This window comes from Ambystoma mexicanum, chromosome 6q (genome assembly GCF_040938575.1).
Source record: "Ambystoma mexicanum isolate Mex_15411 chromosome 6q, UKY_AmexF1_1, whole genome shotgun sequence".
Classification (NCBI taxonomy): domain Eukaryota; kingdom Metazoa; phylum Chordata; class Amphibia; order Caudata; family Ambystomatidae; genus Ambystoma; species Ambystoma mexicanum.
Genome location: NC_090937.1, coordinates 573333521 through 573358502, shown reverse-complemented (window position 1 = coordinate 573358502; position 24982 = coordinate 573333521). Strand labels below are relative to the sequence as shown.

The following is a 24982-nucleotide window of genomic DNA, read 5'->3' as shown; positions in this document are numbered from 1 at the left end:
GAGGACTGGTGCAGCGTGATGACAAAATACATGCACATATGGTGTGTATGGAGAATTAGGCGTGCTTTACATTTCGCATGTGCATTCGTATAGTGTTATGTAACTAATTTACATTACGCACGCGCTTGTAATTATGGTTTTGCCTGTGCGCATGGGGATTAATAAGTGTTCAAGCTAAAGAAGCTGAAGTTGCAGCTTATGTAAAATGGAACAGGTAAGTGCTATAAATGATGTTGTATGTATACATTTATGTACGTTTGTGTGGAATACATTAAAGGTATTCCATTTTATTTTTTTGTTTAAATTTAGGCAAAGAACATGTTTATTATTGCCGATTCATGGATTTCGTGGCTTCAACATTATTTAACACAAGTCCTGACTGTACCACCATTAGAAAATATAAATGTTCACTGAAATTAATATGTGTGTATTGGTTTGTTATATGGCATGTAGTGTATGTTGTATTATGTATGCAGTGGGGGTGTACGCTTATGTTGTGTGTTTTTTTTAATAATATTGGCTGCATTTTGTTGGCCTGTGTGCTCATATGGTTGGAGTGTGGTTTGTTATTATGGCGTGTTGTTCTTGCATTGTCTATGCAGTTAGGGTTTTCGTGCGGTTTGTATGGTTGGTGTACGTTCTTGATATATTTTAATTACATTTGTTATTACGGATGCGTCCTATATAGATTAATCTTAAATTGTTCATATCTCAAAATTGGTCGGTGTGCATATGGTTGGCGTGCGGTTTATCGTACTTTGTTCATATTTTTTTTTAAAGTAAAAACGTTCTCGTCATCGAGCATGCGTCATACATTGATACATCTTAATTCGTTAACATCTCAAAATTGGTCAAGTCGATTTTAAAAATTTCTTTTCAGAGCACCAATTCCAGATGAAATCTAGCAGCATGTCGAAAATTGGGAAAATCTAGAGTCCAATTTTAAGATATTTGAGCCGAAAAAAATATGTTTTTTCCTATGAAAAACCCCCCATGTTAAAAGTTGCTCAAAACGAGAAACATTTTTTACACTATGAAGTCGTTCATGTAAAGAATTGCATGCAGCGGCAGCTACATTGAAATATTACTGTGGAATTGTTTCAAAATTTTATCATACATGGGTTCAAAAGTTATTTTCTGAAATTCTATATAGAGTTCATCCTTAACTTAACTATGCCATGCGCTAGCATAATATGCCAAACATTAATTGTCTTTCTGATACTTGCATCTGCTTAAATTCCAATGCTTTGCATAGGCGACATCTACAAGCTGCACACGTTGTAGTTCCTGGAAACTACAACTCCCTGCCACCGCAGCCTCCTTGAACACATTGGCGGCGCGCGAGTGCCGGCGCTTTTGAAGAGGCTAGTCGGCGCCGGAGTATTAAGATATCCCTCAGGAGCACAGGGGTAAATTGTGTGTTTGCTGCGTGTGTGTTATTTGAGAGCGATTACTGCTATGATTACTGCCAATTTGATATGATCCGATCTGCCTTATTTACTTAGGTAGCCAAGCAGTAAGGACTGCTATAGTTAGTTCTGCTACTTCTGTACAGAATCTTGCCTAGATTTGATTTTCCATCAGCCAGGACTTTTCTGCATTCTTGGGCACCTGCCGCGTCCGTTTCAGACAGCTTTACTTTATTTGCTTGCCGATTTAAGCTGCACACGTTGTTGTAGTTCCTGGAAACTACAACTCCCGGCCACCCCAGCCTTCTTTAAGTCGTCAGTGCCGGCCTTCGAAGAGGCCGGTTGGCACCAGTGAGAGTCTGGGGAGCTGCGGGGGCTCACGGGCCATATCTCCAGGTACCTTTTTCTTCTTTTCTCCATCTTTTTCTAACTATGCCTATGTGAGGACTTGTGCCCACGATCATACGCCTACACAAGGCTCAGATAGCATGGCGTCCTCCCGCTGCTTCCCATGCACTGAATAGGACTAGCAACCCAGGAGAGCAGCCCATAAGTCACATTCCACCGCTCAATTTCCATCTATGGCGGACAAGCCAGGGCAGCCTCTTCACGATGGCCCACTCCATTTTTTCTTCTCAACACTAGATCCCTCCTGCTCCACAGAACAAAATTGAGGACCTTCTGTCCCATGAGGCACCTGACTTCTTGTTGATCACCGAATCCTGGCTCAATGGCTCCATCCCATCGGAGGCCACTCTGGCATCCTCATCACAGTAAAATCTATTTCGGAGTGACCGTCAACGCAAAAAGGGTGAGGGGGTTGCAATCTTTTGCAATAGACTATTGGACTGTCACTCGATCACCCGAGAGGCTCCTAATGACTGAGTGTTTGGTTATAAAAGGACAAATAAACTACAAACTACTGACCATACTTGCGCTGTATCGACCACCTAGAGCTATGCTCTCATTTGAGGAACAATTCATCGGCCTCTTAAACTTACTAAAGCCAGTACCCCTGTCATTGTCCTTGGCGACTAACCTCTGGGCAGAGGACCCCTCTGACAAACATGCCTCATCTCTGTTAGCAGCCAAAAGTATCATAGGGTTCTCGTAAGGAGCATCTCTGAAAACGAGATCTCTGTCCGAGCGTGCGCCTGGTCTGATCACTTCCTTGTGTCCTCCCTGGTTCATCCTCCTGCCCCTCCTCTGAGGACTAATACTAATCCCAATTCTACCACGACATCAAGAAATATAAAAAAAAAAGTTGGTGCGGAGAATCTTTTGTCCATTCTTAATACCAAGCTTATTGGGCTTGAACAATTTGACAAGGCTTCTAATTTGGCCCTCTTTCTCGTGGACACCTTGAACGAAGCATCAATCTTCTTGCCCCTCTTCAAACCAGAGTAATCAAACCGGCTTCCATCAAGAACTCCTGGTTTAACCAGGATATCCTGGATTGGAAACACTAAAAGGGTAGCAGAAAGAAACTGGTGTCAATCTCCTTCGCCACTCATGTTGGTCCTATACAAACAAGCTGCATAGACTCTAAAGGCAGGCATTATAGCCGCTAAAACTACCACCTAACAACAACTGGATCTCTCAGACCAAGTCTAGCTGTAAAGAGCTCTTTACAATCCTGAAGAAATTTGAAGACAACACAGTCGTGGGATTAACTCCTGAGGATTCAATGTGGTATCAGGCAATCCACTATGAATTTAAACAAAAAAATCCTTAAACGCCAGAAAGCCATCTGTGTTGATAGGAAAGTCATTCCACCCACTGGGGTGGACACTTCCATCCCTAGGTCCACCCCAGCTCTTAAAACCAATGCGTTTACCTTCTCTCCCTGTTCTGAGAGTGATGTCTCTCAAATCATAAGCTCTCTGAAACCTACTGTTTGTCAGGGGGACATCTGCCCCTCTTTTGCCGAAGGCCTAGTACCTCTGTTTTTGAAGGAGGCCTGGATCACGCCATATCTAAAAATAAAATATTTTTAAAAAAGCAGTCTTAACCCTTTCAAAATTGGGAACTATTGTCCCATCTCAAACGTCCCCTTTTTGCTCAAAGTGCTGAACCGAGCAGCCTGTTTACAACTTCAGAGCTATATTGAGGAAAATAACATTCTCGGTCCTCACCAGTCTGGCTTTAGAGCTAGACATGGAACGGAGACTGCCCTTCTTGATTTGAAATCCAACCTCTCTCTTATCGTGGATGGTCACCCCGCCCTGCCTATGCTGCTGGACCTCTCTGCGGTCTTTGACCTCGTGGATCACTCCCTCCTGATCACAAGGCTGCGAGAGGTGGCAGGATGCTCGGAGGCTGCCTTTCAGTGGGTTGCATCTTTTCTGGGACCCCGCAATGCTAGGGTCGCGGTGGGTGTTGCTGGGTCCCCCCTGAGGGTTTCTCTTGTGGGGTACAACAGGGGTCTTGTATCTCGCCAACTCTTTTTAACATTTATATCCTGCCTTTCCTGACTCTTGGTGTGCAGTATGCCAATTACGCCGACGACACCCAGGTTGTCCTGAAGCGCTCGGGTATCTATACGCAGATCACAGCAACCATCAATCTGGTCTACGACGCCATCTAGGTTTGGATTGCAACCAATGCGTTGGTTTTGAACAAGGATAAAACCGAGCTCCTGATTGTGGCCACGGGGCCTAGGTTGAAAAAGTTACCTGCAGATTTTCAAAGCTTTAACATAGCTGGTACCATCATCCAAGTTGCGAAAAGTGTTAAGACCCTAGGGGTTATGCTCGATGCCGAGTTTACCATGAAACACCATGTGGCCCTGCTTTGGACGTCGTGTGGCTATATCAAAAAACTTCTTAGCCACATCCGTCCATTACTGACTCCTGGGAACATGTCCCTCCTTACATCAGCATTAGTTAACTCCCGCCTGGATTACTGTAATAGTCTGTTCCTGGGCAGGGCACATCCCAGGCAAACATTGCAGCACTCCAGGTGATTCAAAATGGGGCGGTCAAAGTAGTTAAGTGTCTAGCCAGACAACTTCACATCACTCATGTGAGGAGGGAGCTTCACTGGCTCCCTCTGAAACATTGTGTTACTCACAAGGCCTTGATGCTGAGCCACAAATGCCTGAATCTCCAGGCCCCCTCCTATCTTTGTGAACGCATCAAGGTCTACCAACCCCGCCGCTCGCCACGATCGGCAGATCAGACTAGCCTCCAACAACCTAAATTCAAACTGAAAGGGTTTGGTGGTACCTCCTTTAATGTCCAGGCACTAGTGGCTTAGAATGCTCTCCCTCCCGATTTAAGAAAAATAACATCTCTGGCAGATTTCAAGAAGAAAATCAAGACACACCTCTTTAATCTTGCATAACTAAATCACTCCTCTGTTCTTCTGACTCCAGTTGTTTGTCTGTGCTTTCATGTGCGCACCGAGACCGATGGGTGAGTGGCGCGTTATAACAATTTAAATAAATAAATAGTGTTCGTGCAGAGTATTACATGACTTGTTTTTCTAAATCGAAAAGGGATGTCGACGGGGCGTGTTTGTAATACTATCCCTACTGTGACAAGTACTGTACCCATAGTCCTTCACGTGGGTCGAGGTCCTGAGATTGTTTTATTTGACCTGAGGTTGCATGAAGTGTGTAGAAAAACGATAAACAATGCCTAAGTTGTCTACGCACCTTGTACTCCCAACGAGGGGAGGAAGGGTGGGTGCATGAGAATCCAAGCAGATGCAAACATCAGACAGACAATTACAAGCATGTAAGGTTTGTCTTCTGAGGCTTGTGGATCTGCTTAGAATCACATGCTTTGCATAGAGTAGCAAGCAGTACCAGGAGAAGGAGGAGGGTTGTTAGAAGCAACAGAGGCAAACAAAATGTCTTACCACCACCTGCCCTACCTGGGAGTTACTCCTCGCTTGTGTGTTCAGACAGAAATATTGCGTGAACGTGTGAACTGACCTCCATGTAGCTGCTTTACAGATTACCTGCAAAGGAACATTTGCAATGAAGGCTAATGTCGCGCCTGTACTACGTGTAGTGTGGTCTAGGTGTAAATGGTAGTTCTTTGCTGGATAACCTATAACGCGTCTTTATGCAATTTCACTATATATTTAGAAATGGCTGCCTTTGAGACAGAGTCTCATTCTCTTCCGGCAGCTAGAGATACAAAGAACTGGTCTATTTTCCTGATTGGCTTAGTTTTTTTGAGGTAGTACATGACAGCTCTCCTAACATCTAGTGTATGGAGGGCGCTCTCTCCAGAATTGTGCGGTCCTGAAAGAACGCTGGCAGTTCAATAGATTGGTTGAAATTTGGAAAATAATTTGGTGTAAAATGTGGGTGAGTTCTTAAGACCACATTGTTTTAATGTATTGTTGGATGGGCTGCTGAATACATGTACTATAAAGAAAATGGCTTGCGAAGATACACCTACATTGTCTAAGGTGAGTATAGGAGCAAAGGCAGGGGTCGAAATTAAGATTGCAAAAGCAGGACGTAAAAGCAGCTCCTGGGTTTTGTGAGAAACCGGATGTCTCAACCGCTAGTCCCCAGGGGTGTGTCTCTCTCAGGTGGCCATCGCCTTTGGATCCAGACCCTGGGGTGGACCAGTGCGGGAGGATTACCTGGGTGAAGGGGACAGCGAATGGTGAGAAGCGGTATCCCCCTCTCTGTAACACCTTTACCCCATCCTACCCAATAGGATTTTTCAGAAACTCTACTTTCCCCGGACCCCCACCCCTTTCCCTTCACAAACACCTTCACATGAACAGCCGTTCTGGGAGAAAACAGACTCACACTCTAGCATTGTACCGGACATGTCCCACTACTATGGTCAGGCAAAGTCAGGCAATTACTCGTAATCACTCACAACTGACTTCTATTAACCTTCCCCACACGGATAAAAGGCAGAGCACGAGAGCACACTCTGAGTGAGAAAAAGCACATGAAGGAACAGTACTTTTCTGACGGCAGCTGAATGAGGGAAGAAAGACGGCAAACCAAGAAGGGTACGCAAGAAGGTAGATACCCATGACCTTTCCGGACAGAAACCTTTGCTTTCCAGAACCCTTTAGAATACAAAGCATAAGGCCAGGAAACCAGATTGAAGAATCCTATATTGTGTATCAGTGATACCCGGGGCCATCCTGCACGGCTGACTGAGTGGGGGAGGATCAGCAGCCGCCGTGGTACCGTCCTTGGCTCCAAGATCGAAGCAGCGCCTGAGATCAACACAGCCAATGAGTTGGGGAAACCGATACAAGACCGATCTGTGTTGAAGTCAAGGTTGCAAGCGACAACATTGTACGAAGAGCGCAAGAACGAAGATTGAAACGCGTGTGATGAAAGACGCGAGGAAAGCTTAATTGCTGATGAATGTTTTGAACATTTAAGGAGAAAGATATAATACCAGTGACAGAGGGGTTCGGGACCACGCGGGTGCTCAATCGAAGGACTCTGTAAGGTATTCAGCCAAGAAGTGGCAGAAACAAAAATAAGAACATTGTGTGAAGTGAATCGAAGTGGTCCTACGCCGGTTTAAGCAAAACCTATCACACATTTGAAAGCCTACGATCTTTTGATATCAAGAGGAAAACGTAGACAGTGAGATTACATGGTCCGAGCCCGAAAGAGGGTGACCAAACGTGAACTTTGTGTTTGGCAAGGAGTCCAAGCACAAAAGACAGAGACCCATGATAAACACTGGAAGCAAGAACTTGTAAATGTGAAATTCTGACGAGAAAGGAACTTGGGTGCTTGTTTGTTAAGACAGGTCCTCTGCAAGAAGAGACTATTTGGGAAACAGGTTTTGGCAGAATGCCCCGACACCTATGCTTTGAACTGTATCCTCGTGGCAGAAAAGCCAGAGCGTGCGTGAAGCTCGAACATGCCACCTTACCTCGTGCAGAAAATGTGGGGAAGGGAAGCCAACTGTCCAACTAACCAGACATATTTCTTGAACACTTTTCTTTTTGAATACACCATTGTCCCAAACATTTTGTAATTAGAAGTAAGGATTGGGAATAGGTTTATTAGTATAGGACTTCTTTTGACAGACTCAACTAGGACTGTGTAATTATTATTTGATGGTCGTAGCTTGCTTCCATCCTTGTTTAGATAGGCATTCAACCAACCCATTGAAGTTCAATAGGCACCCTTGAACTGTGATCACTTGTGTCTGTCTTCACTATTTGATACTATGCCATCCTTCCAGTATCCAGCATTAGCCAGTGACCAAGCGCTAGCAATGGGGAACAAAAAGCTAGTTTACACATAAGATAGAAAAATAAAATTTTGGCTATTATGTATGACCCAGCTTTAAATGTTGTATAGATGTGTACTAATGTGCATTTATAAATTGTCCCAACTGCACAAGGTTAAATTCACATAGATGTTTGTTCGGCATCAGTTGGCCGGGGAGCCAAAGGTAGGTCCTGGTAGCTGTTGGTATCGAGTTAACCAGGCTCTTGTAGGCTACAAGCAGGGGCTAAATAGCTCCCAGCTCCCCTCAATTTCAAACCCTGAAAAGGTACCTTAAAGGGAGAAGTATTTTTTAACTCTAAAGGAAAAATTATTTAAGAAATGTGGGCTTGTTAATCCCTTTTAGCCAGTCCACTTGAGTCTGCCCATGCCATTGGCTGGAGCAAATGCAGAGGGCCACCACATACATTTGCATTCAATTTCATATGACTGCAGCCCAGTAGAAAAAAATGCAGTAAGTGACACAAGACACTGGCTGGGAGTTCATCTGACTCTAGGATAGGACATGGCCGCTAACCAGCTTTTTCGTATGCGGTTAGCTGGGTCTTTAACATTGACCTACTTGGAAAAGTATCACTCTGGCTGATATCTGAGCTGATTAATAGGTAAATGCCTTTGATATTCCTGAGATTTTTCAAAAACCAGTGTTAGGCAGAATTATATGCAGTACCCTTTGGGAACACCACACACAATTAAGACTACAAGTGACAGTACAATTTCACCTTTGGTACAAGCCTGTACTATACAGTTAGAGTGGTAACAGTAGCGGAGCAGCCACATTTAACCCAAGAGTAAGTGAGCAGTATCAAATACTTACACAAAGGACAGCAATTAATATGATTCAGGCAAACACTGACTCAAGGTTTTCAAGTAAAAGAATATACATTTATTTTACTCTTCAGTTGTATAACATTACACTATTATAAGCAATTTAAAAATCTCTTAATACACCACACCACTTCCATTAAATTCCAGACAAGTTAAGCTCAAAAAATGAAGTGGGAGCAAAATGGCACTCCAGCAATCTAAAAGGGAGGGAAAGACAAAGTTAATAAAAATTAATTCAATTCAACAAGTACGTACTCCGGGCAATTGAACAAGAGGAACTACAGTGATAGCATCAGATAGAAAAGGCTTAGGGCCAAAGACAATGGGTCAAAAGTCTTTTGCTCAAGATCACACAGTTCAGGGTAGTTCGCAGTAAAGTTCGTGGCACGGTTTCCTGACGAGGTTGGTTGATAGAAAAGTTAGTTCAAAGAGAAGAGGAGGACAAGCCCTCAGTTTGGAGAAAGATTTCAAACACTTTTACCGCGGTTGAACGAGACGGACAACCGGATTTGCACAGTACCTTAAAACGGAGAGGGAGCTGTAGCCCAGGCGGACGTTCCTGGTGGTTCCTGCAGGCTCACGGTTCCTCTAGCGACTGTCAGACTGACACGAAGTAGGAAGATTGGAGGGTCCTGCGCCACCCAGGGAAGAAGCCAGAAGCAGAGCAAAACAACAAATAAAAGGTGCGCTCCTTGAAACCCAAGCAGGGTCCGACCTTTCCTGGCTATCTGGCCCACTGTAGCTCTGTACAGCGAATTCGACCAGAGGAGGGGTCCTGGCTTGTAGTTTGGGCGAACTAGTTGGTCCCAGGAGGATCTTCTCTGTCGTCGGATTCTGAAGATTCGGACCTGCAGCAGGGCTTCACCGGGCGGTTCAGTCATTGTAGGGGTCCTCTTCTGCCAGTTCCTAGTTGGTTCTTTTTTTCCAGTGGCGACTCTGCCTTTCCAGAGACCTGCTTTTTATGCAGTTTTCTCCCATTCATACAGCCTGGCTGTCAATCACACAGCAGGGTGGCTGTCCTGGCAAGGACAGTCCCCTCAGCCAATCAAACAGTAGTGCGACTTGGGTTACCAAGGGAACCCACGGCAGGGGTCCGAAGATCCCTCTCACATCTTGCCTACCTAGACTTTCAGGCGCCTTAAGGAGGGCTTCTATGCAGAAGCCCGCGAACAGACAGGAACAAAGGAATCATCCCCGGTTTGGCGCGCAGAGAAAAACACGAGAAAGACTTTAACAAAAAGAAATGGCGAATAAACCCAGCCGGAGCCAAAATAAAATGTATTTGGTCAAGCGGGTTTATGTTTGAGGCTACTATAATAGTCTAAAACAATACCACGTTTATATAAGACAATCGCGGTAGAAAAGTTAGGGTAGTTACCATTGCCACCAGCCAAGTCTTGATGTAAAGGGCACGAAACAATGCTCCAAGAGACACAGACAAAAAGGGGTAAGAGTTAACCCTTTCCAATACTCCATGTAAGATGGGGTGTACTGGGTCTGTGGTTTAAAGTGACTAAAATAAAGTTAATGGCAACTTTACCTTTTCTAAGGGACAGTAGTCAGACCCAGAGAATAGAGTCAGGGGGAAGTCCTGCCCTGTGGCACTGCACTGAAGGTGCTGTGTAACACTGTGGGGATACGCCTCGGCGCCAGCAGGATATGTTGGCTGCACTGGCTGCACCGGTGATCGGGGGCCCTGGGAACCGCGGGTCGGCTCCTTCGCTCTCGGCTGTCTTAAGCGCCGAGAGCGAGGGAACGCGAGCCGCTGCTCGGAATTGCGGCGCATCACGGCTGCACTCACCTGACGGGAGGCCCGACCCCGAATGAGGGGGGACGAGGGCGCAGGCACTCCATGGCGGCGTGGAGTGGGAGCGACCGGCCCTTCAGCGTGGCGTGCCCCGCGGCGGCCCCGGAGCGGGTTGCGGCTGGAAGGCGCCCAGAGCACGCTCATACCCAACGCGATCACGGTTGCGATCACGTGATCGCCTCCGGCGTTTTCCAGGCCTCGGGAAACAGGAAATGGTGTACGCTAGCACGGCAGCCTTTAAGGGAGGCGGGACAACCCCTCAGCAGCCAATCAGGTGTAAGCCAGACAAGGCTGATGCTGATTGGTGGGGACTTGAACCTAGGGAACCCTTTAAAAGCGCGCCAAGTGAAACTGACAATTCTCTCTCATTTTCCAGGAAAGAGAAGTGGACGAGGAACGAAGATCGGAGTGGTGGGCCTATCCGGACACCACGAGATAGTACAAAGTTGGGAACTGCTTCAATCTACATTGGAAGGGCCAAAACACTGGTGAAGGAAACCAGAGGACGATACTCTTTGTTTTGTTAAGGACCCTTTACCCATTAGAATAAATATTGTTTTAGCATCCGCCTGTCTCCTGAAGTTTCATTATCACACTGGCGACGAAGGTGGGATACCGACAACGTCATGGAGGAACTGAACAAAACGCTATCGGAGGGGCAGCAGCAGCTGCAACAATTAATACAGCTGCAAACCCAACAGGCGGCTGCCGATAGACAAGCCTTCCAGCAGGCCATCCAGCTGCAGGGCACCATACAAACCACAGCCCAGGACCAACAACACGAGACCATAGCTCGTCTCACTGATGTGGTGGCCAACGTCAGAAACCAACCATTGGTGCCATCAGCTCTACTCCAGAAATATAAGGAGGGGGAAGATCCCGCCTTCTTTTCTACCAGTTTTGAGAGGATCGCCAGGAATGCGCAATGGCCTCCGGACCGTTGGGGACAGTAGGTCGCCCCCCTGCTATCCGGGGTGATGCAGGGTGCCTATCAGGCGGTTAACCCCAATGGCAGCACTCCCTATGGAGAAATTAAGGCCGCAGTCCTGGATCGTCTAGGCCTAGATGAAGAGGCTTACCGGATACAGCTGAGAGAGACCAGACTCAGGGTGGGGGAAAGCCCGCGACAGCTATACTATCGTATAAAAGACTTGGTCGAAAAAGGGCTGCTACCTCCCACCCCAGCGACTCAACCCGTCCTCGACAAGATCATCCTGGAGCAATTCATCGAAGCCCTACCAGGACAGATGCAGAGGTGGGTTAGACAGCACCACCGGCCCTCCTTGACTGAGGCGGTAGATATCGCCTCAGCATACCAGAAGGCGGGTCAGCACAAGATGCAGCCAACTGGAATAACAGCCCGGATAGCAATCCCGATATCCGACCCCCTTGCATTCCGGAGTGGTAGGACCCTACCCACGAGGTGGAGACACGCCGACGACAGCTCCAGGAAACCGGAAGACAAAAAAATAGGAGGTGAGGAAAAACACCCATTGGCAGCACCAGGATACAAGCAACCGCAATGCTACGAGTGCAATGAATGGGGCCATATAGCCAGGTTCTGCCCCAGAAGGAGACCAGCCGAACCGATGGACATCGGATACCTGAACCCTGGGTCGGAGGAGAGCATCCCGGGTCCCTATGTGGTGGACATCCGGGTGGATGGCAGACCATCGCGCGCTCTTCTCGACAGCGGCAGCCGGCAGACCGCCATATCACCAACCGTGAGTAACGCTCCCTATTTATCTAATATAACAGTACCCATTAGATGTATCCATGGGGACGTAAAGCGGTATCCAATGAAGAATGTGGTGGTAGAACTAAACGACACAACCACTCCCTTGAGGGCTGCCGTCCTGCCGTGTCTGCCTGCCCCGGTAGTCATAGGGACCAACCTGCCTGGCTTTGAACAGGCCTTAAATGCCCTGGAGGGAAAGAGAATTCCACGCGACTCCGGCGCCCCAGCATCAGACTCTGCTTCCCTGGCCCCTGTGCCAGGACGGAAAAGACGAACCCGGATGGAATGGTGTCAGGCTAGTTACATGACCAGACCCATCGATTGGAATTTGGAGGAGAATGAAGACACCCTTAGGGGGGAGACCCTAACTGACCCAACCCTACGGGTAGCACGAGAAAGGGCAACACAAGATGGGGAACCCAATCTAAGTAAGGGACCAGGATTCCTATTACGCCGGGGTCTACTATATCGAAGATATAAGGGCGAGGATGAAGTCGCCAAGGAGCAATTGGTACTACCAAAAAAACATCGTGCCATAGTTGTACAACTGGCTCACAACCATCCCTGTGGCGGCCATATGGCTTCCCTCAAGACCCAACAGAACCTATTGAAGCGGTTTTACTGGCCGGGCATATACGGGGAGGTGGCGCAGTTCTGTAAAAACTGCCCCACATGCCAAATGACCAGCGCTGTCCTACCAGCAAAGGCGCCACTACAGAAAATGCCTCTCATAACAGTTCCCTTCCAGAGGATCGGCATGGATATTGTCGGTCCCTTGGAACCTGCTAGCAGGGGGTATAGATATCTGTTAGTGATCGTCGACTATGCCACCCGATACCCGGAAGCGTTTCCCCTAAAGGGGACATCCGCCAGAGTTTTGTGTGATCAGCTTATTCCGTTTTTCGCACGAGTGGGGTTGCCTTCGGAAATAATCATCGGGTACGAATTTCATGTCCACCCTCCTACGGCAAGTATGTGAGAATCTCCAGATCAAACAAATGAGAACCTCAGTTTACCATCCCCAGACCGATGGACTGGTTGAACGGTATAACCAGACCATCAAGAAAATGCTGAAGAGGGTGACAGGGCCGGACGCGAAGAATTGGGATCGGGTGTTGCCTCTGGTGTTGATGGTATTAAGGGATACACCCCAATCCTCCACTGGTTTCTCCCCCTTTGAACTGCTATTCGGAAGACAACCCCGGACGATATTGGATCTGGTTAAAGAAGAATGGGAAGCCAGCGAAGAGGTATCACTCACTGAATACACTGAGGAGCTAAAAACCCATCTGACAGCTCTGCGTACCTTGGCCGAAGCAAACCTCAGCCAGGCTCAAACGACCCAAGAGAAGAACTATAATAAAGGGAGCCGGATGAGGACCTTCAAACCCGGAGACCAAGTACTGGTACTCCTGCCTACGTCTGCAAACAAGCTATTAGCCAGATGGAGAGGGCCATACAAAATCACGGACGTGCTCAGCCCAGTGACTTATCGGGTGCATCAACCTGATAGGACCACAACCGATAAGTTTTATCACATCAACCTTCTGAAGGAGTGGAGCGAGCCGAGTCTGAGTGCCTTCACAGAACCCGAGGACCCAGAATCAGAGGAAACCGTGAACATCGTTCCTGACACCCTCGAAGCCATCAATTGGGGCGATGTCCTCTCCCCGAACATGAAATCAGACGTCATGGACAAATTATTCCCCTATGCCGATGCCTTTTCTACGTTGCCCGGTCGGACCAGAATATTGGAACACGGGATCAACACAGAACCCGGAAAAACCGTAAGGCTTAGGCCATATCGAATCCCCGAAGCCAGGCGAAGAGTCATTAGTTCAGAAGTAGACGAAATGCTGCGGATGGATATCATTGAGCCATCCAACAGCGTATGGTCATCCCCCATAGTTCTGGTTCCCAAGCCGGATGGGTCCGTCCGCTTCTGTATGGACTTCAGACAACTAAACACAATTTCCCAATACGAAGCGTATCCTATGCCGCGGATGGACGAGCTCTTGGAAGGCTTCGGAGCGGCCCTCTTTCTAAGCACCCTAGATCTAACCAAGGGATATTGGCAGATCCCCTTGCATTCCCAGGACAAGGAGAAAACCGCCTTTTCCACACCAAGGGGACTCTATCAATACAAGGTTCTGCCCTTTGGACTACACGGCGCCCCCGCCACGTTCCAGAGGTTAATGGATATCATCTTACGACCACATGACGGATATGCAGCCGCTTATCTGGATGACATTGTGGTGTATAGCAAGTCCTGGGAAGCCCATCTGAACCATCTGGAACTAGTGGTTGCCGATCTGCATAGGGCTGGTTTACATATAAACCCAAAGAAAAGCACAATCGGAACCCATGAAACCAAATACCTGGGGCATATAGTGGGTGGGGGTGTCCTGAAACCACAACTATCCAAGACTCAGGCTATACACAATATTCCGACTCCCACCAACCGGAAACAGATCCGAGCGTTCTTGGGGCTCGTTGGATATTACAGGAGGTTCATACCTGACTTCTCCTCGGTAGCTGCCCCCTTGACCGATGCTTTAAGGCTCAACGGTGCTCCAAACCTAACCAACAACCCGAGCGCCCTGAACGCCATAAAACTCCTGAAACATAGGATTTCATCGAATCCTGTACTTTGTTGCCCGGACTTTCAAAAACATTTCTACCTACAAACAGACGCCTCGAACCAGGGCTTAGGGGCTGTTCTCTCACAAGACCGGGGGGATGCCCTACGACCTGTATGCCTTATCAGCCGAAAGTTGCTGCCTCATGAGGCTGCCTATTCAACCATTGAGAAAGAATGTTTGGCCATCCGATGGGCCATCGACTCCCTTAAGTACTACCTACTGGGTCGCCGGTTCACCTTGTACACGGACCACGCCCCCTTGCAGTGGCTTGCGCAACATAAAGATACCAACCAGAGGGTGCTCCGCTGGTTCCTCTCCCTCAAGCCTTTTGACTTCCTCACGTTGCACAAACCGGCCAGGTTTCAGCTGGTGGCCGACTACCTGTCTAGATGTGCTTCCCGGCCCGAACAGCCTGGGACTGGGGTGGGGATGTGTGGGGATACGCCTCGGCGCCAGCAGGATATGTTGGCTGCACTGGCTGCACCGGTGATCGGGGGCCCTGGGAACCGCGGGTCGGCTCCTTCGCTCTCGGCTGTCTTAAGCGCCGAGAGCGAGGGAACGCGACCCGCTGCTCGGAATTGCCGCGCATCACGGCTGCACTCACCTGACGGGAGGCCCGACCCTGAAGGAGGGGGGACGAGGGCGCAGGCACTCCATGGCGGCGTGGAGTGGGAGCGACCGGCCCTTCAGCGTGGCGTGCCCCGCGGCGGCCCCGGAACGGGTTGCGGCTGGAAGGCGCCCAGAGCACGCTCATACCCAACGCGATCGCGGTTGCGATCACGTGATCGCCTCCGGCGTTTTCCAGGCCTCGGGAAACAGGAAATGGTGTACGCTAGCACGGCAGCCTTTAAGGGAGGCGGGACAACCCCTCAGCAGCCAATTAGGTGTAAGCCAGACAAGGCTGATGCTGATTGGTGGGGACTTGAACCTAGGGAACCCTTTAAAAGCGCGCCAAGTGAAACTGACAACTCTCTCTCATTTTCCAGGAAAGAGAAGTGGACGAGGAACGAAGATCGGAGTGGTGGGCCTATCCGGACACCACGAGATAGTACAAAGTTGGGAACTGCTTCAATCTACATTGGAAGGGCCAAAACACTGGTGAAGGAAACCAGTGGACGATACTCTTTGTTTTGTTAAGGACCCTTTACCCATTAGAATAAATATTGTTTTAGCATCCGCCTGTCTCCTGAAGTTTCATTATCACAAACACACATGAAAAATATGAGCCCATGTAGTAGGTGAGGCTCTAGTGCTCAAGATCACACAAAAAGTGAAAACACACACAGCAAAACACATGCAAGAGTGGGAAAAAGGCTCACACTCTTACCAGGTGAAAAAAATAAACCCTAGAAATCCAGCAAAGCTGCTGAGAGACTGATTAGGTAAGGGAAATCAGCCATTTATGAGAATTCTCCCTAACAACCAGATTAGCCAGGTTTTGGACACAATGATGTTGGGTTATCGAAGGCTTTTGGGGAAGTGGGATTTTGAACACTAATCTAAAGGTGATTTGAGAACCCACCATTGGACAAAAAGCCACTGTACAGGATCAAAACAATACTCTGGTTAACAAAACACGCCTAGGAAGTGCCCGTATTAGATGGCTTCCACAGTAGAAAGTAGTCCTGAACTAGCAGCAATAGGTTAACTATTGTGATAGATTTACCAGAGTAGTCTAAATGCATGCATTGCAGCATGCTCTCATGGCCAGCTCGGCATTCACTGGCTGTGTTGCATATTTACTGTTATGATTTGCACTTTGACAGTGTTGGACTAAGCTAAGTCCATCCACATCAGTACATAACTCTTTTGGACTAGAGGTCATCAGACTACCCCCTACCCCTCTGCAGATCCACGCCCCCTCCCAATAAATGGGACACATTTAACCCCATCGACTGTCACCCGCACACTCGCAGCAAAGACCAAACCAGCACACTTTTGGATGATGCCTGCCCACCCACTCCAGACAGCATCAAGCTGCATGACCACATTGGCACATTAACTCCTGGCCCACGCATGGTACCAACCCCCTCTAAATGGGAAGCATTTCCCTTCAGCTCCATGCTCTCTCTACACTACCGTCCCACCGCTATCATGCTTAAGCTCACCAATATCATGGATTGCTTCATCAGAGTCAACTTCAATAACCTATCTACACAAGCTACCTCAACCCCTTCCAATCTTGCTTGTGACCCGGCCAGAGCACAATCGTAGCTGCATTTTACGGTCTTGATTACCAGACAAAGGAGACAGCCTGCCCCCAACTCTCCGACCACCATTCTCCTGAATATCCTATCCCGTGGGGTCAAACTCTCAGGCACTGTTAAATGATTTGCTTTTCCAACTGACAGGACACTGGCCTCCATGCCCCCTATTGATCAGATTACCACCCTGGTCAAGCATGCGGTTTCCCAAAGCCAGAGGAGGGGACCATTTGAAACATTCTTTCACGACTGTAGGACATGAAGATTCCCAGAGTGTGTGGCCTTTGGGAGATAAGTAGACAAGAATGAGCCATATGGCATTTGGGCATCGGACACTTCAAGTCTACCTATGCAGGAGAGAAAGAGTTTGAGGACAGGTCTCTGGGTGAGCAGTTGTGGGGGGCTAAAAGTGGATGCCTGACGCTCTGTAGATTACCCTCCCTGCCAAAAAAAAAACCTGATCTACATTTCAGCGAAGTATAGCTCTCCAGACTCAGCCAGTGCCTCTATATACAGGCAAGCACTTGGTCAGCAAAAAGATCCCACTGGAGGGAGATTCCATTCAGGATGCACCTTCAGAAATCTGATTGTGGGCTGCCCAAATGCTTTTCAAGGGGAAGAGTAATGTGCCTGTGCTGCATTAGATCAAACAGCCATTTCTTGGGCATGAGGTGTTCCCCGAGTAGGTTACGCGGTCATCATGAGTTGTCCACAGTTAATGCATGGTGCTAGGTAAAGTGCACATGTAGTCCTTATAGTGACCTTGCTATGGGAAGGTGGAGGCCCAAGAGCCATGCATACCTGCTATGTTGGTAGGAACCTATTTTCTCGGAAGCCAGAGTTGTTGCATTCTTTTCTACAATCCAGTGCATTGCACTTGAATTGTGTAGGCTACCCAATATGGGGCAAGTATCTTACCTGTAGCTCCATTTCTCCAGCATTGGTATCTTTCATAGATTCACATACTATGAACATTCCCAAACTGGGAACTCTCGGTTAACTTTTACAGTATTAATGTCTATTTTGTAGCTTATCTTCCTCCTTTTGGGTGCTTTTGGCCTCAACCGATGGGATGTCTAGTATGTAGCTCCTCCCTTGTAGCTTCCCTTCAGATTCTACCCAGTACATGCTGGATATGCATATATAGGAAGAGCCTTTTTCTGCAGGGGATGGATGGAGGGCACATGTAAATCTATGAAAGATACCAATGCTGGAGAAACGGAGTTACAGGTAAGAAGCGTACCCCTTCTCCAGCATTGGATCTTTCATAGCTTCACATGCTATGAACAGATTTTTATAGCAATATACCAATATAATGGTGGAAGGCAACAGAAAAAAGGCATACCTCATTGAAAAAGGCATTGCAGGACTGCTCTGCCTGTCTTTCCGTCAGCGGCATGTTGCTCCTGGAGGCAGTAATATCTTGTGAACGTGTGCAGAACCGCCCATGTGGCTGTCTGACAAATCAGGGGTACCCCAGATCACATCGCAGCTGAAGCTGCGGTAGCCCTGGTGGAATGGCCGCTAGCGGGCCCAGTGAGTGGCTTGTTTGCTTTCGCATGGCAGAAGAATTACAAGTTATTCACCATAGTGACTAACTGACTGAGTCCATAGTACTCTTTCCTCCATACTGATGGGAGACTGAACCTTTTTAACCAGAAAAAAAACACCTTCCCCTCTAAATCTAGAGGCACACAGGGGTGCGGCCCTGGGAGCATGGGCTCCCATGACTCCGCCCACCGGCGCCACTCCTCAGTCCCCATTGAGGCGTTGACAATATTACAATTGCCAATGTGACCCCAGTTTTATTAGAGGGGAGGATGGTGGGACGTATGGAGGAAAGGGGACTATGGACTAAGTACGTTAGTCACTACGATGAGTAACTTGTAATTACTCTTGCGTCCCGTCCCCTTTCCTCCATACTGCATGGGCGATTACAACTGAATGTAGCCCCAGGGTGGAGAGGTGACCCTCCTTAAGAAAACAAGTTCCTTAATGCTGCCTGCCAGAATGCCGCGTCTGACCTAGAGCCGGCATCCCAACAGTAGTGCTTGCAAAAAGCAGAGGGGGTGGCATCAGTGGCCGCCCTGCTAATGACCTGCCACGGTACGTGTCTCTGGAAGACGACTGCCGTGGCCTTGGCTCTGAATGAGTGGATATGCAAGTTTGCCGGAGGCGGCTTGTGTTGCCCCTCCTAGGCCTCCTTCAGGAGGCTACCATCCACCTTGCTATGGAGGCCTTGGAAGCCTGATATCCTGGCCCTGACCCTCCGAGGGTGATAAATAGAGCCTCAGACTTGAGGAAGCTCTTGGTCCTCTCCAGATAGAACTTTGGCGCTCGTCTAGCATGAAGACAGTGCAGAACCATCTGAGCATGGTCCTTAGGGTCAGCGAAGAAGGTAGGAAGTACTATCTCTTCATTTAAATGGAAGGCAGAGACTACCCCAGGTAAGTATGTGGGATGCATTCTGAGGACCACTCTGTCCTGTGAAAGGTAGTGTTTGGCTAGGGTGCCATCAGAGCTTGGATTTCGCTGACAGCGTGCAGGTGTAAGGCCCACCAATAAGGCTGTCTGAATGGTGCCTAGCCTGATGTCTGTGGACGCCATTGGCCCAAAGGGTTTATGCGCCAAGGCGCCCAACATTATGCTGAGGTCCCACACGAGGTGTGGCTTCTTAATGGGAGGGTAGAGCCTGGAGAGGCCCGTCAAATATCCTTTAACCACCGGATTGGAGGATGAGAAAAAACGCCCTCCTCTGAGTTCCAGTAGGCTCCGATTGCCACCAGATAGGCTTTGAGCGAGCCAGATGGCCACTAACTTGAGCCAGTTGATGAGGGCCACCTGCTCCTGACAGAACCCTCTCTGTGGACCCTGTGACTGTCCAAGGTAGCTTCCCACCCCGCTAGGGATGAGTCCGTAGGTGTGGTAATCTGCGGAGCTGAATGACGAAGGGGCCTGCCTATCTGCAAGTTGCTGTCCCGGCTCCGACTGGGAACCCTTCTCCTGACTCCAGGAGGCCGCACAGTGCAACTGCAATTTAGCGTTGGTACCACCATGCCGAGGTCACGGTTCTGCTGCGAAAATGCCCCAGGGGCCTCCGATGGCTGGGATCTGGTCCTCTGAGGGGAAAATTCTCTTGGAGATCGTATCCCAGATGAGGCCCAGGAACGTTAGAGTGCTTTTAGTAACTTTTTAGTTGGCAAGAAAGACCTATAAAGGCCCCTCAAAACATTTTCCATTAGGCGGTCACTGAAAAGAAGCATTTTTCTCCTTTGCCTGGTATATCCTGAGATTGCCGCCAGATGCACTTTAATGGACGTGTGAGAGAGTACCCATTGTGCTAAAGATAGAAGGCATGGGGGATAGCTTCTTGACTTGCAGAGAAGGGTTGAAGATTTGGTTTGTTTTTGGCACCATGACCAAAACCTTTTCCATTTATTTTGGTAGGAGCGATTTGGGGCTGGGGCTTGCGCTGCCTTTAGAATGTCTGCACATTCCTGTGGAATATTTAAGTGGACAAATTCTCTGAGGTCAGGAGCCACGCAGTCAACCGGAGAGTTTTTTCGGGTCGTGGTGTAGCACCTTGCTGTGGTTCTGTGGCATGATTGCTGGGTGGTCGCAAAACTGGATCTGGTTGACCGGCCCCCCAAACCCACCCCGCTCAACAGCTGCCAGAGATTGCAGTACCATGGCCAACTGGGTGATATCAGAAAGATTTTGCAAAGGTACATTTGCATCATCTGGACCATTTTTCAGATGAATGTGAACGGTGGGAAGGCATATGCGAATAGGCCTGTCCATTGGAACCAGAACGCGTTCCCCATCGATCCTTTCTGTGCATCTTGCTGGCGAATTTGACGCATTTTGAGTTTTCCTTTGTTGCGAATAAATCTACTGTTGGCTGTCCCCATTTGGCGAACAGTCCTTCCAACTCGCTGTTGCACAGTTCCCACTCGTGGAATTGGCTGTTCACCCTCCTGAGGCTGTACGCAACCTTGTTCACCCCTGAGAGGTGAAAAGCTTGTAGTGTTATTTTATTGGAGATGGCCACGTGGCGGCACATTTTCTGCACCTCCTGGGACAGAGCTGGTGACCTTGTTCCTTCCTAATTCCCGATATAATACATGGTTGTTGTGTTGTCAGTGAGAGCCTGGATTGTGAAGTTTGAGTACCCGCAGAAATAACTTTAGGGTGTAAGCCACTGCCCTGAGCTACAAAATGTTTATGTGGAGACTGGTCTCTTCTTTTGTTCACTTTCCCTTGATGTGTACGGATCCCACATGCCGTCCCCATCCTGCTAGAGAGGAGTGTTTTGTCCGGAAGGGTGTCCTGCAATGGGCAACCCTGTGTGATATTGTCTCGATCTGTCCATCACTGCAGTCGGCGTGTGAGCTTTTGTGTAATTTGCACTTTGTTTTCCCACAATCCTGTACTTTGGGGCTAGTTGGTCGACAAGAACTCTTGTAGTGGGCGCATGTTGAGCCTGCAGTTGGGTATGAGTGGAATAACGGAGGACATTGTTCCCAGTAATCTCATGTATTGCCTAATAGTAAATTGTACCTCTGGTTTGAATCGAATGATTAATGACTGGCGTGTGAGAGTTCTGTTCCAAGAGGGACGCACTAGAGCCTCGGATGTTGCAAATTGGGCTCTCAGAAAAAAACAGTCGTTTGGATGGTTGTTACATCTCGACAAGTAATATACATAGTGTGAATTGGAGGTGCAAAATCGTAAAAACTGAGGCACGACGAGTCATCAAAACCAGAAAACCCCTCCAAGACAATCATCAGGGCCGAAAGGGCCCCCAAATGTCTTCACGCGAGGGTGTAATGTAAAGGATTCAATATCTTGAATTGTATCAACCTACATTTTACGTTAAGCGAGACCTCCTTCGTCAGGCGACACCATCGTGCCCACTGATCATCATGTCTAACTGTATTCAAATCTTTCTCCCATTTCTCCCTGGCCATATTGATTGATTTCGGAGCTGTCTGGAACGCTTTATACAGTCCAGAGACAAGTCTTCTAGGACTCTCTCCCCACGCTAGCATTTCAACTGGTTCACACTTGTTGGGTTCCTGAGGGAACAATGGCCAAAGGCGCCGAGCCGCAGCCCTCATCCTATAATATTGTAGACATCAAATCGGGTTATTCCCAAGTTTGGCAACAAAGTCCTCAAGTGATGCAAAAAGCCCATTCGTAAATAAATCACTCAGCATCATTTCCTCCCCCGTGTCCCATCCATTCTTAATATCTGCATCATACGTTGGGGGAGGCCCTCGGCAGTTCCATAGCGGGACAGCCAGGCAATATGGGGCTGATATATCTAGCCTCTTAAACGGTCTTGCCCACGCATTCACTGTAGTACGGACGGGGTCAAACTAGCACAAGTTCTTGTGACGGCCCCCAAGGATTATCTCCTTCAAATTCGATGGTGCAGCGCTATAGGACTCCAGGGCCTGATGGATCCGGCCCGGATCCACGGAATACCAATGCCCTGCATATTGTGCCTGCGAGACAATGTAATACAATTTGCAATTGGGCGCCGCAAGGCCCCCCTGCTCATACGGTTCCGCCAGGCCCTCCCACTTCATTTGTGATGCACCCGCTCCCCACACAAGCAGTCACCAAGGATCGAAGTTCGCCCAAAAGAAAATTTCACCGAGGCTTGAATCGCTGCTTTTTGATACATTTGTTTCGTTTTCGCAGGTCTAGTATCGGGCGCCAGCTTCAGTCTGTTTTTTTCACTACAAAGTACTGGGTGTAAACCCCTTTTCCTGTTGATTGCTTTGTACTTTTCAAATGGCACTTCTTGCTAACATTTGTTTAACCTCGTGTTCCAACACCTGTAGGTGTGGGACGGAATTGTGGATTTGGGGAAAATTTGGCGGTTGCTTGTTGAAGTCTAGTAGGTGTGCCGTATGGGACAACCAGTAACACCCACTTGTCGGTTGTTCGATTTTGCACCAGTGGTGTAATAGTCTTCCCCCACTGGCGCTGCCCTGGTTGTGCAGTCAGGCTTGCGCTTTTCTCTTGCCCTTTTGGGAGCCGGTGGGTCCTCTTCACTTCTGCTTGTAGTCCCTTTGCCGCTGATACCCCTGGGAGTGATTCTTGTAACCCTGCGATTATTGTGAAGATCGCCAGTATGCTTTTGAGCCTCTGGTGTTTGAGTAGGTAGATCTTCCTGCTGCTCCTTGAAAGGTGCGAAAAGCGCGCTTGGTTTGCAGAGTGGCAAGTGACTTGACTGTCAGTGTCCGCTTTCATTGTCTTAAGTGCTTAATCAATTTTAGTGCCAAAGAGATTTGCGCCTTCAAAGGGCATGTCTAGGACCTTTTGCTGCACATCTGGCCTAAAGTCGTGCAGCATAGCCACCCCTGTCGACGTAACACCACCCCCATTATTGATCTGTTTAAAGCCTGCTTTGGCCAGATCGACGGTGATATTTATGCTGTGGTTTGAGGCTTCCTCCCTTTCCTTTAGTATAGCCACTGCTTCCGCATGCTCTCCCCTCCAGTAAGTGCTCTAGTATTGGTGTTAATCTGTGCCACATTTCCCTTTCATATCTTGATGTTATTGCCATTGCATTCGCCACTTTGACTGTGGTAGCTCCAATGGAAAGTATCTTCCTTCATAAAGCATCTATCTTGTGGCCATCCAACTCTGGGGTTGTTGTAAACTTTTGTATCTGAGCGTGTAACTTCCTGGTCACTGCTGCGGACACTACCGACTCTGGCAACGTTTGAGACGCGAGGCACTTAGGGGTGGTATCTGGTGCATTCAATTGCTTTTGGAGTCTGCCTTTGAATGCCGGCTCCGTGAATGGGTGCTTTATTATGAGTAACCCCTCCTCCCTGGTCGAGGATGGGGATTGATACCACTGATTTTTTTCTTTTGTGCATGTGATCAAAAAGGAAAAATATGTTTTGTCCTCAGTAGGTAATAGGCCAAATTCTTGACAAGCTTTCACGAACAGTGCGTGGAACACTCAGATTTCGTCCGGCGGGGACTGTTTTTAAGGCTCCTCCACAGCGTCATTCATTTGATCATCGCTGTGTTCCACCCATAATCTAGGTGCTGCGACCCAGTAGTGGTTGTAGATTCGGTATCTTGTGGCTCTTGGTCCATGTCTGTTGCTCTGAGTTCCCATTCCTCATAGTCCACTTGTCAACTTGCTATCGCAAGTGGGCGCAAGCACTTCCCTGTGGTTGATTTTTGGGAGATGTTAACAAGGGGGGGATGGTCACCTGTCGGCATGTTTTTCGCTTCTTGGTGGATTTGCGCTGTGACTTACGTGAATTTTGACGCAACCTGACTGGTGACCCTGGTCCCCTCTCCTTGCTGCCTGGGTTGGTGCAGCTTGTACTGGCTTTGGAATTCTGTTATCCAGCTAGGACAACAGAGTTTGCAGTGTGGACAACACTTGCAGCGATAGCAGCGTTTGCAGATTTAGGAGCGGTTCTGGGTCTCCAAGGTCCTGCGGAAGGTGTGGAGACCTGAGTGGAGGAACCTGGGGTCGCAAACTGCTCTCCATTACTACTGAATTTTCAGAATCCAAGAGAGCTGGCCACTCTCTATATAGAGTGCTTTGAATTCGGAGTCCACTTCATACTGTAGAATCTCCTCAGGCATGACCTGACAGTATGTTATAGGGGAGAGTGTAATTGCAATTGGCTGCGATGGCATCCCACCCTGTTCTCGTGTCCAGCACTGTTCTCCTGCGTGAGACTGCAGTGTCTTGGGCCTGCTTGGCCTCCTCCGTCTGCTGTGGCATAGCCTTGCCATGTTTTATTTGTTTTCCTGTCATTAGCCATTTTATTTCCTGAAATTGTGGTTGTCGGTCGACAAACCCTTTCCCTCCGTCGTCGACTGGCTGCACCTGGGCGTCTCCTTGCCCTCATTCTTAGAGGTTTTCTGTTAGTAGTGCTAATAAGGGCTTTTATCGTTGACAGCATCTCCTGGGGTTTTGTGCCCCTTTTGATCAGTTTTGGTGCCCTAGACAACCTTTAATCTGATCTAGCCCTTTTTGGGATAGGTTCTTGCTTTTATGTGCACCTATGGCCTGCCAGGCTTCTAGAAGACTCCGCTTTGAGAGGGGTTGGTGGCCTTCATTCAG

General features: G+C 48.4%; 1 protein-coding gene across 3 annotated transcripts in view; it reads right to left on the bottom strand.

Moving 5' to 3' along the window:
- The window catches only part of SCLT1 (sodium channel and clathrin linker 1), a 1687870-nt gene that overhangs the window by 1088280 nt on the left and 574608 nt on the right, over nucleotides 1-24982 (bottom strand). The gene's annotated exons all lie outside the window — the stretch shown is intronic.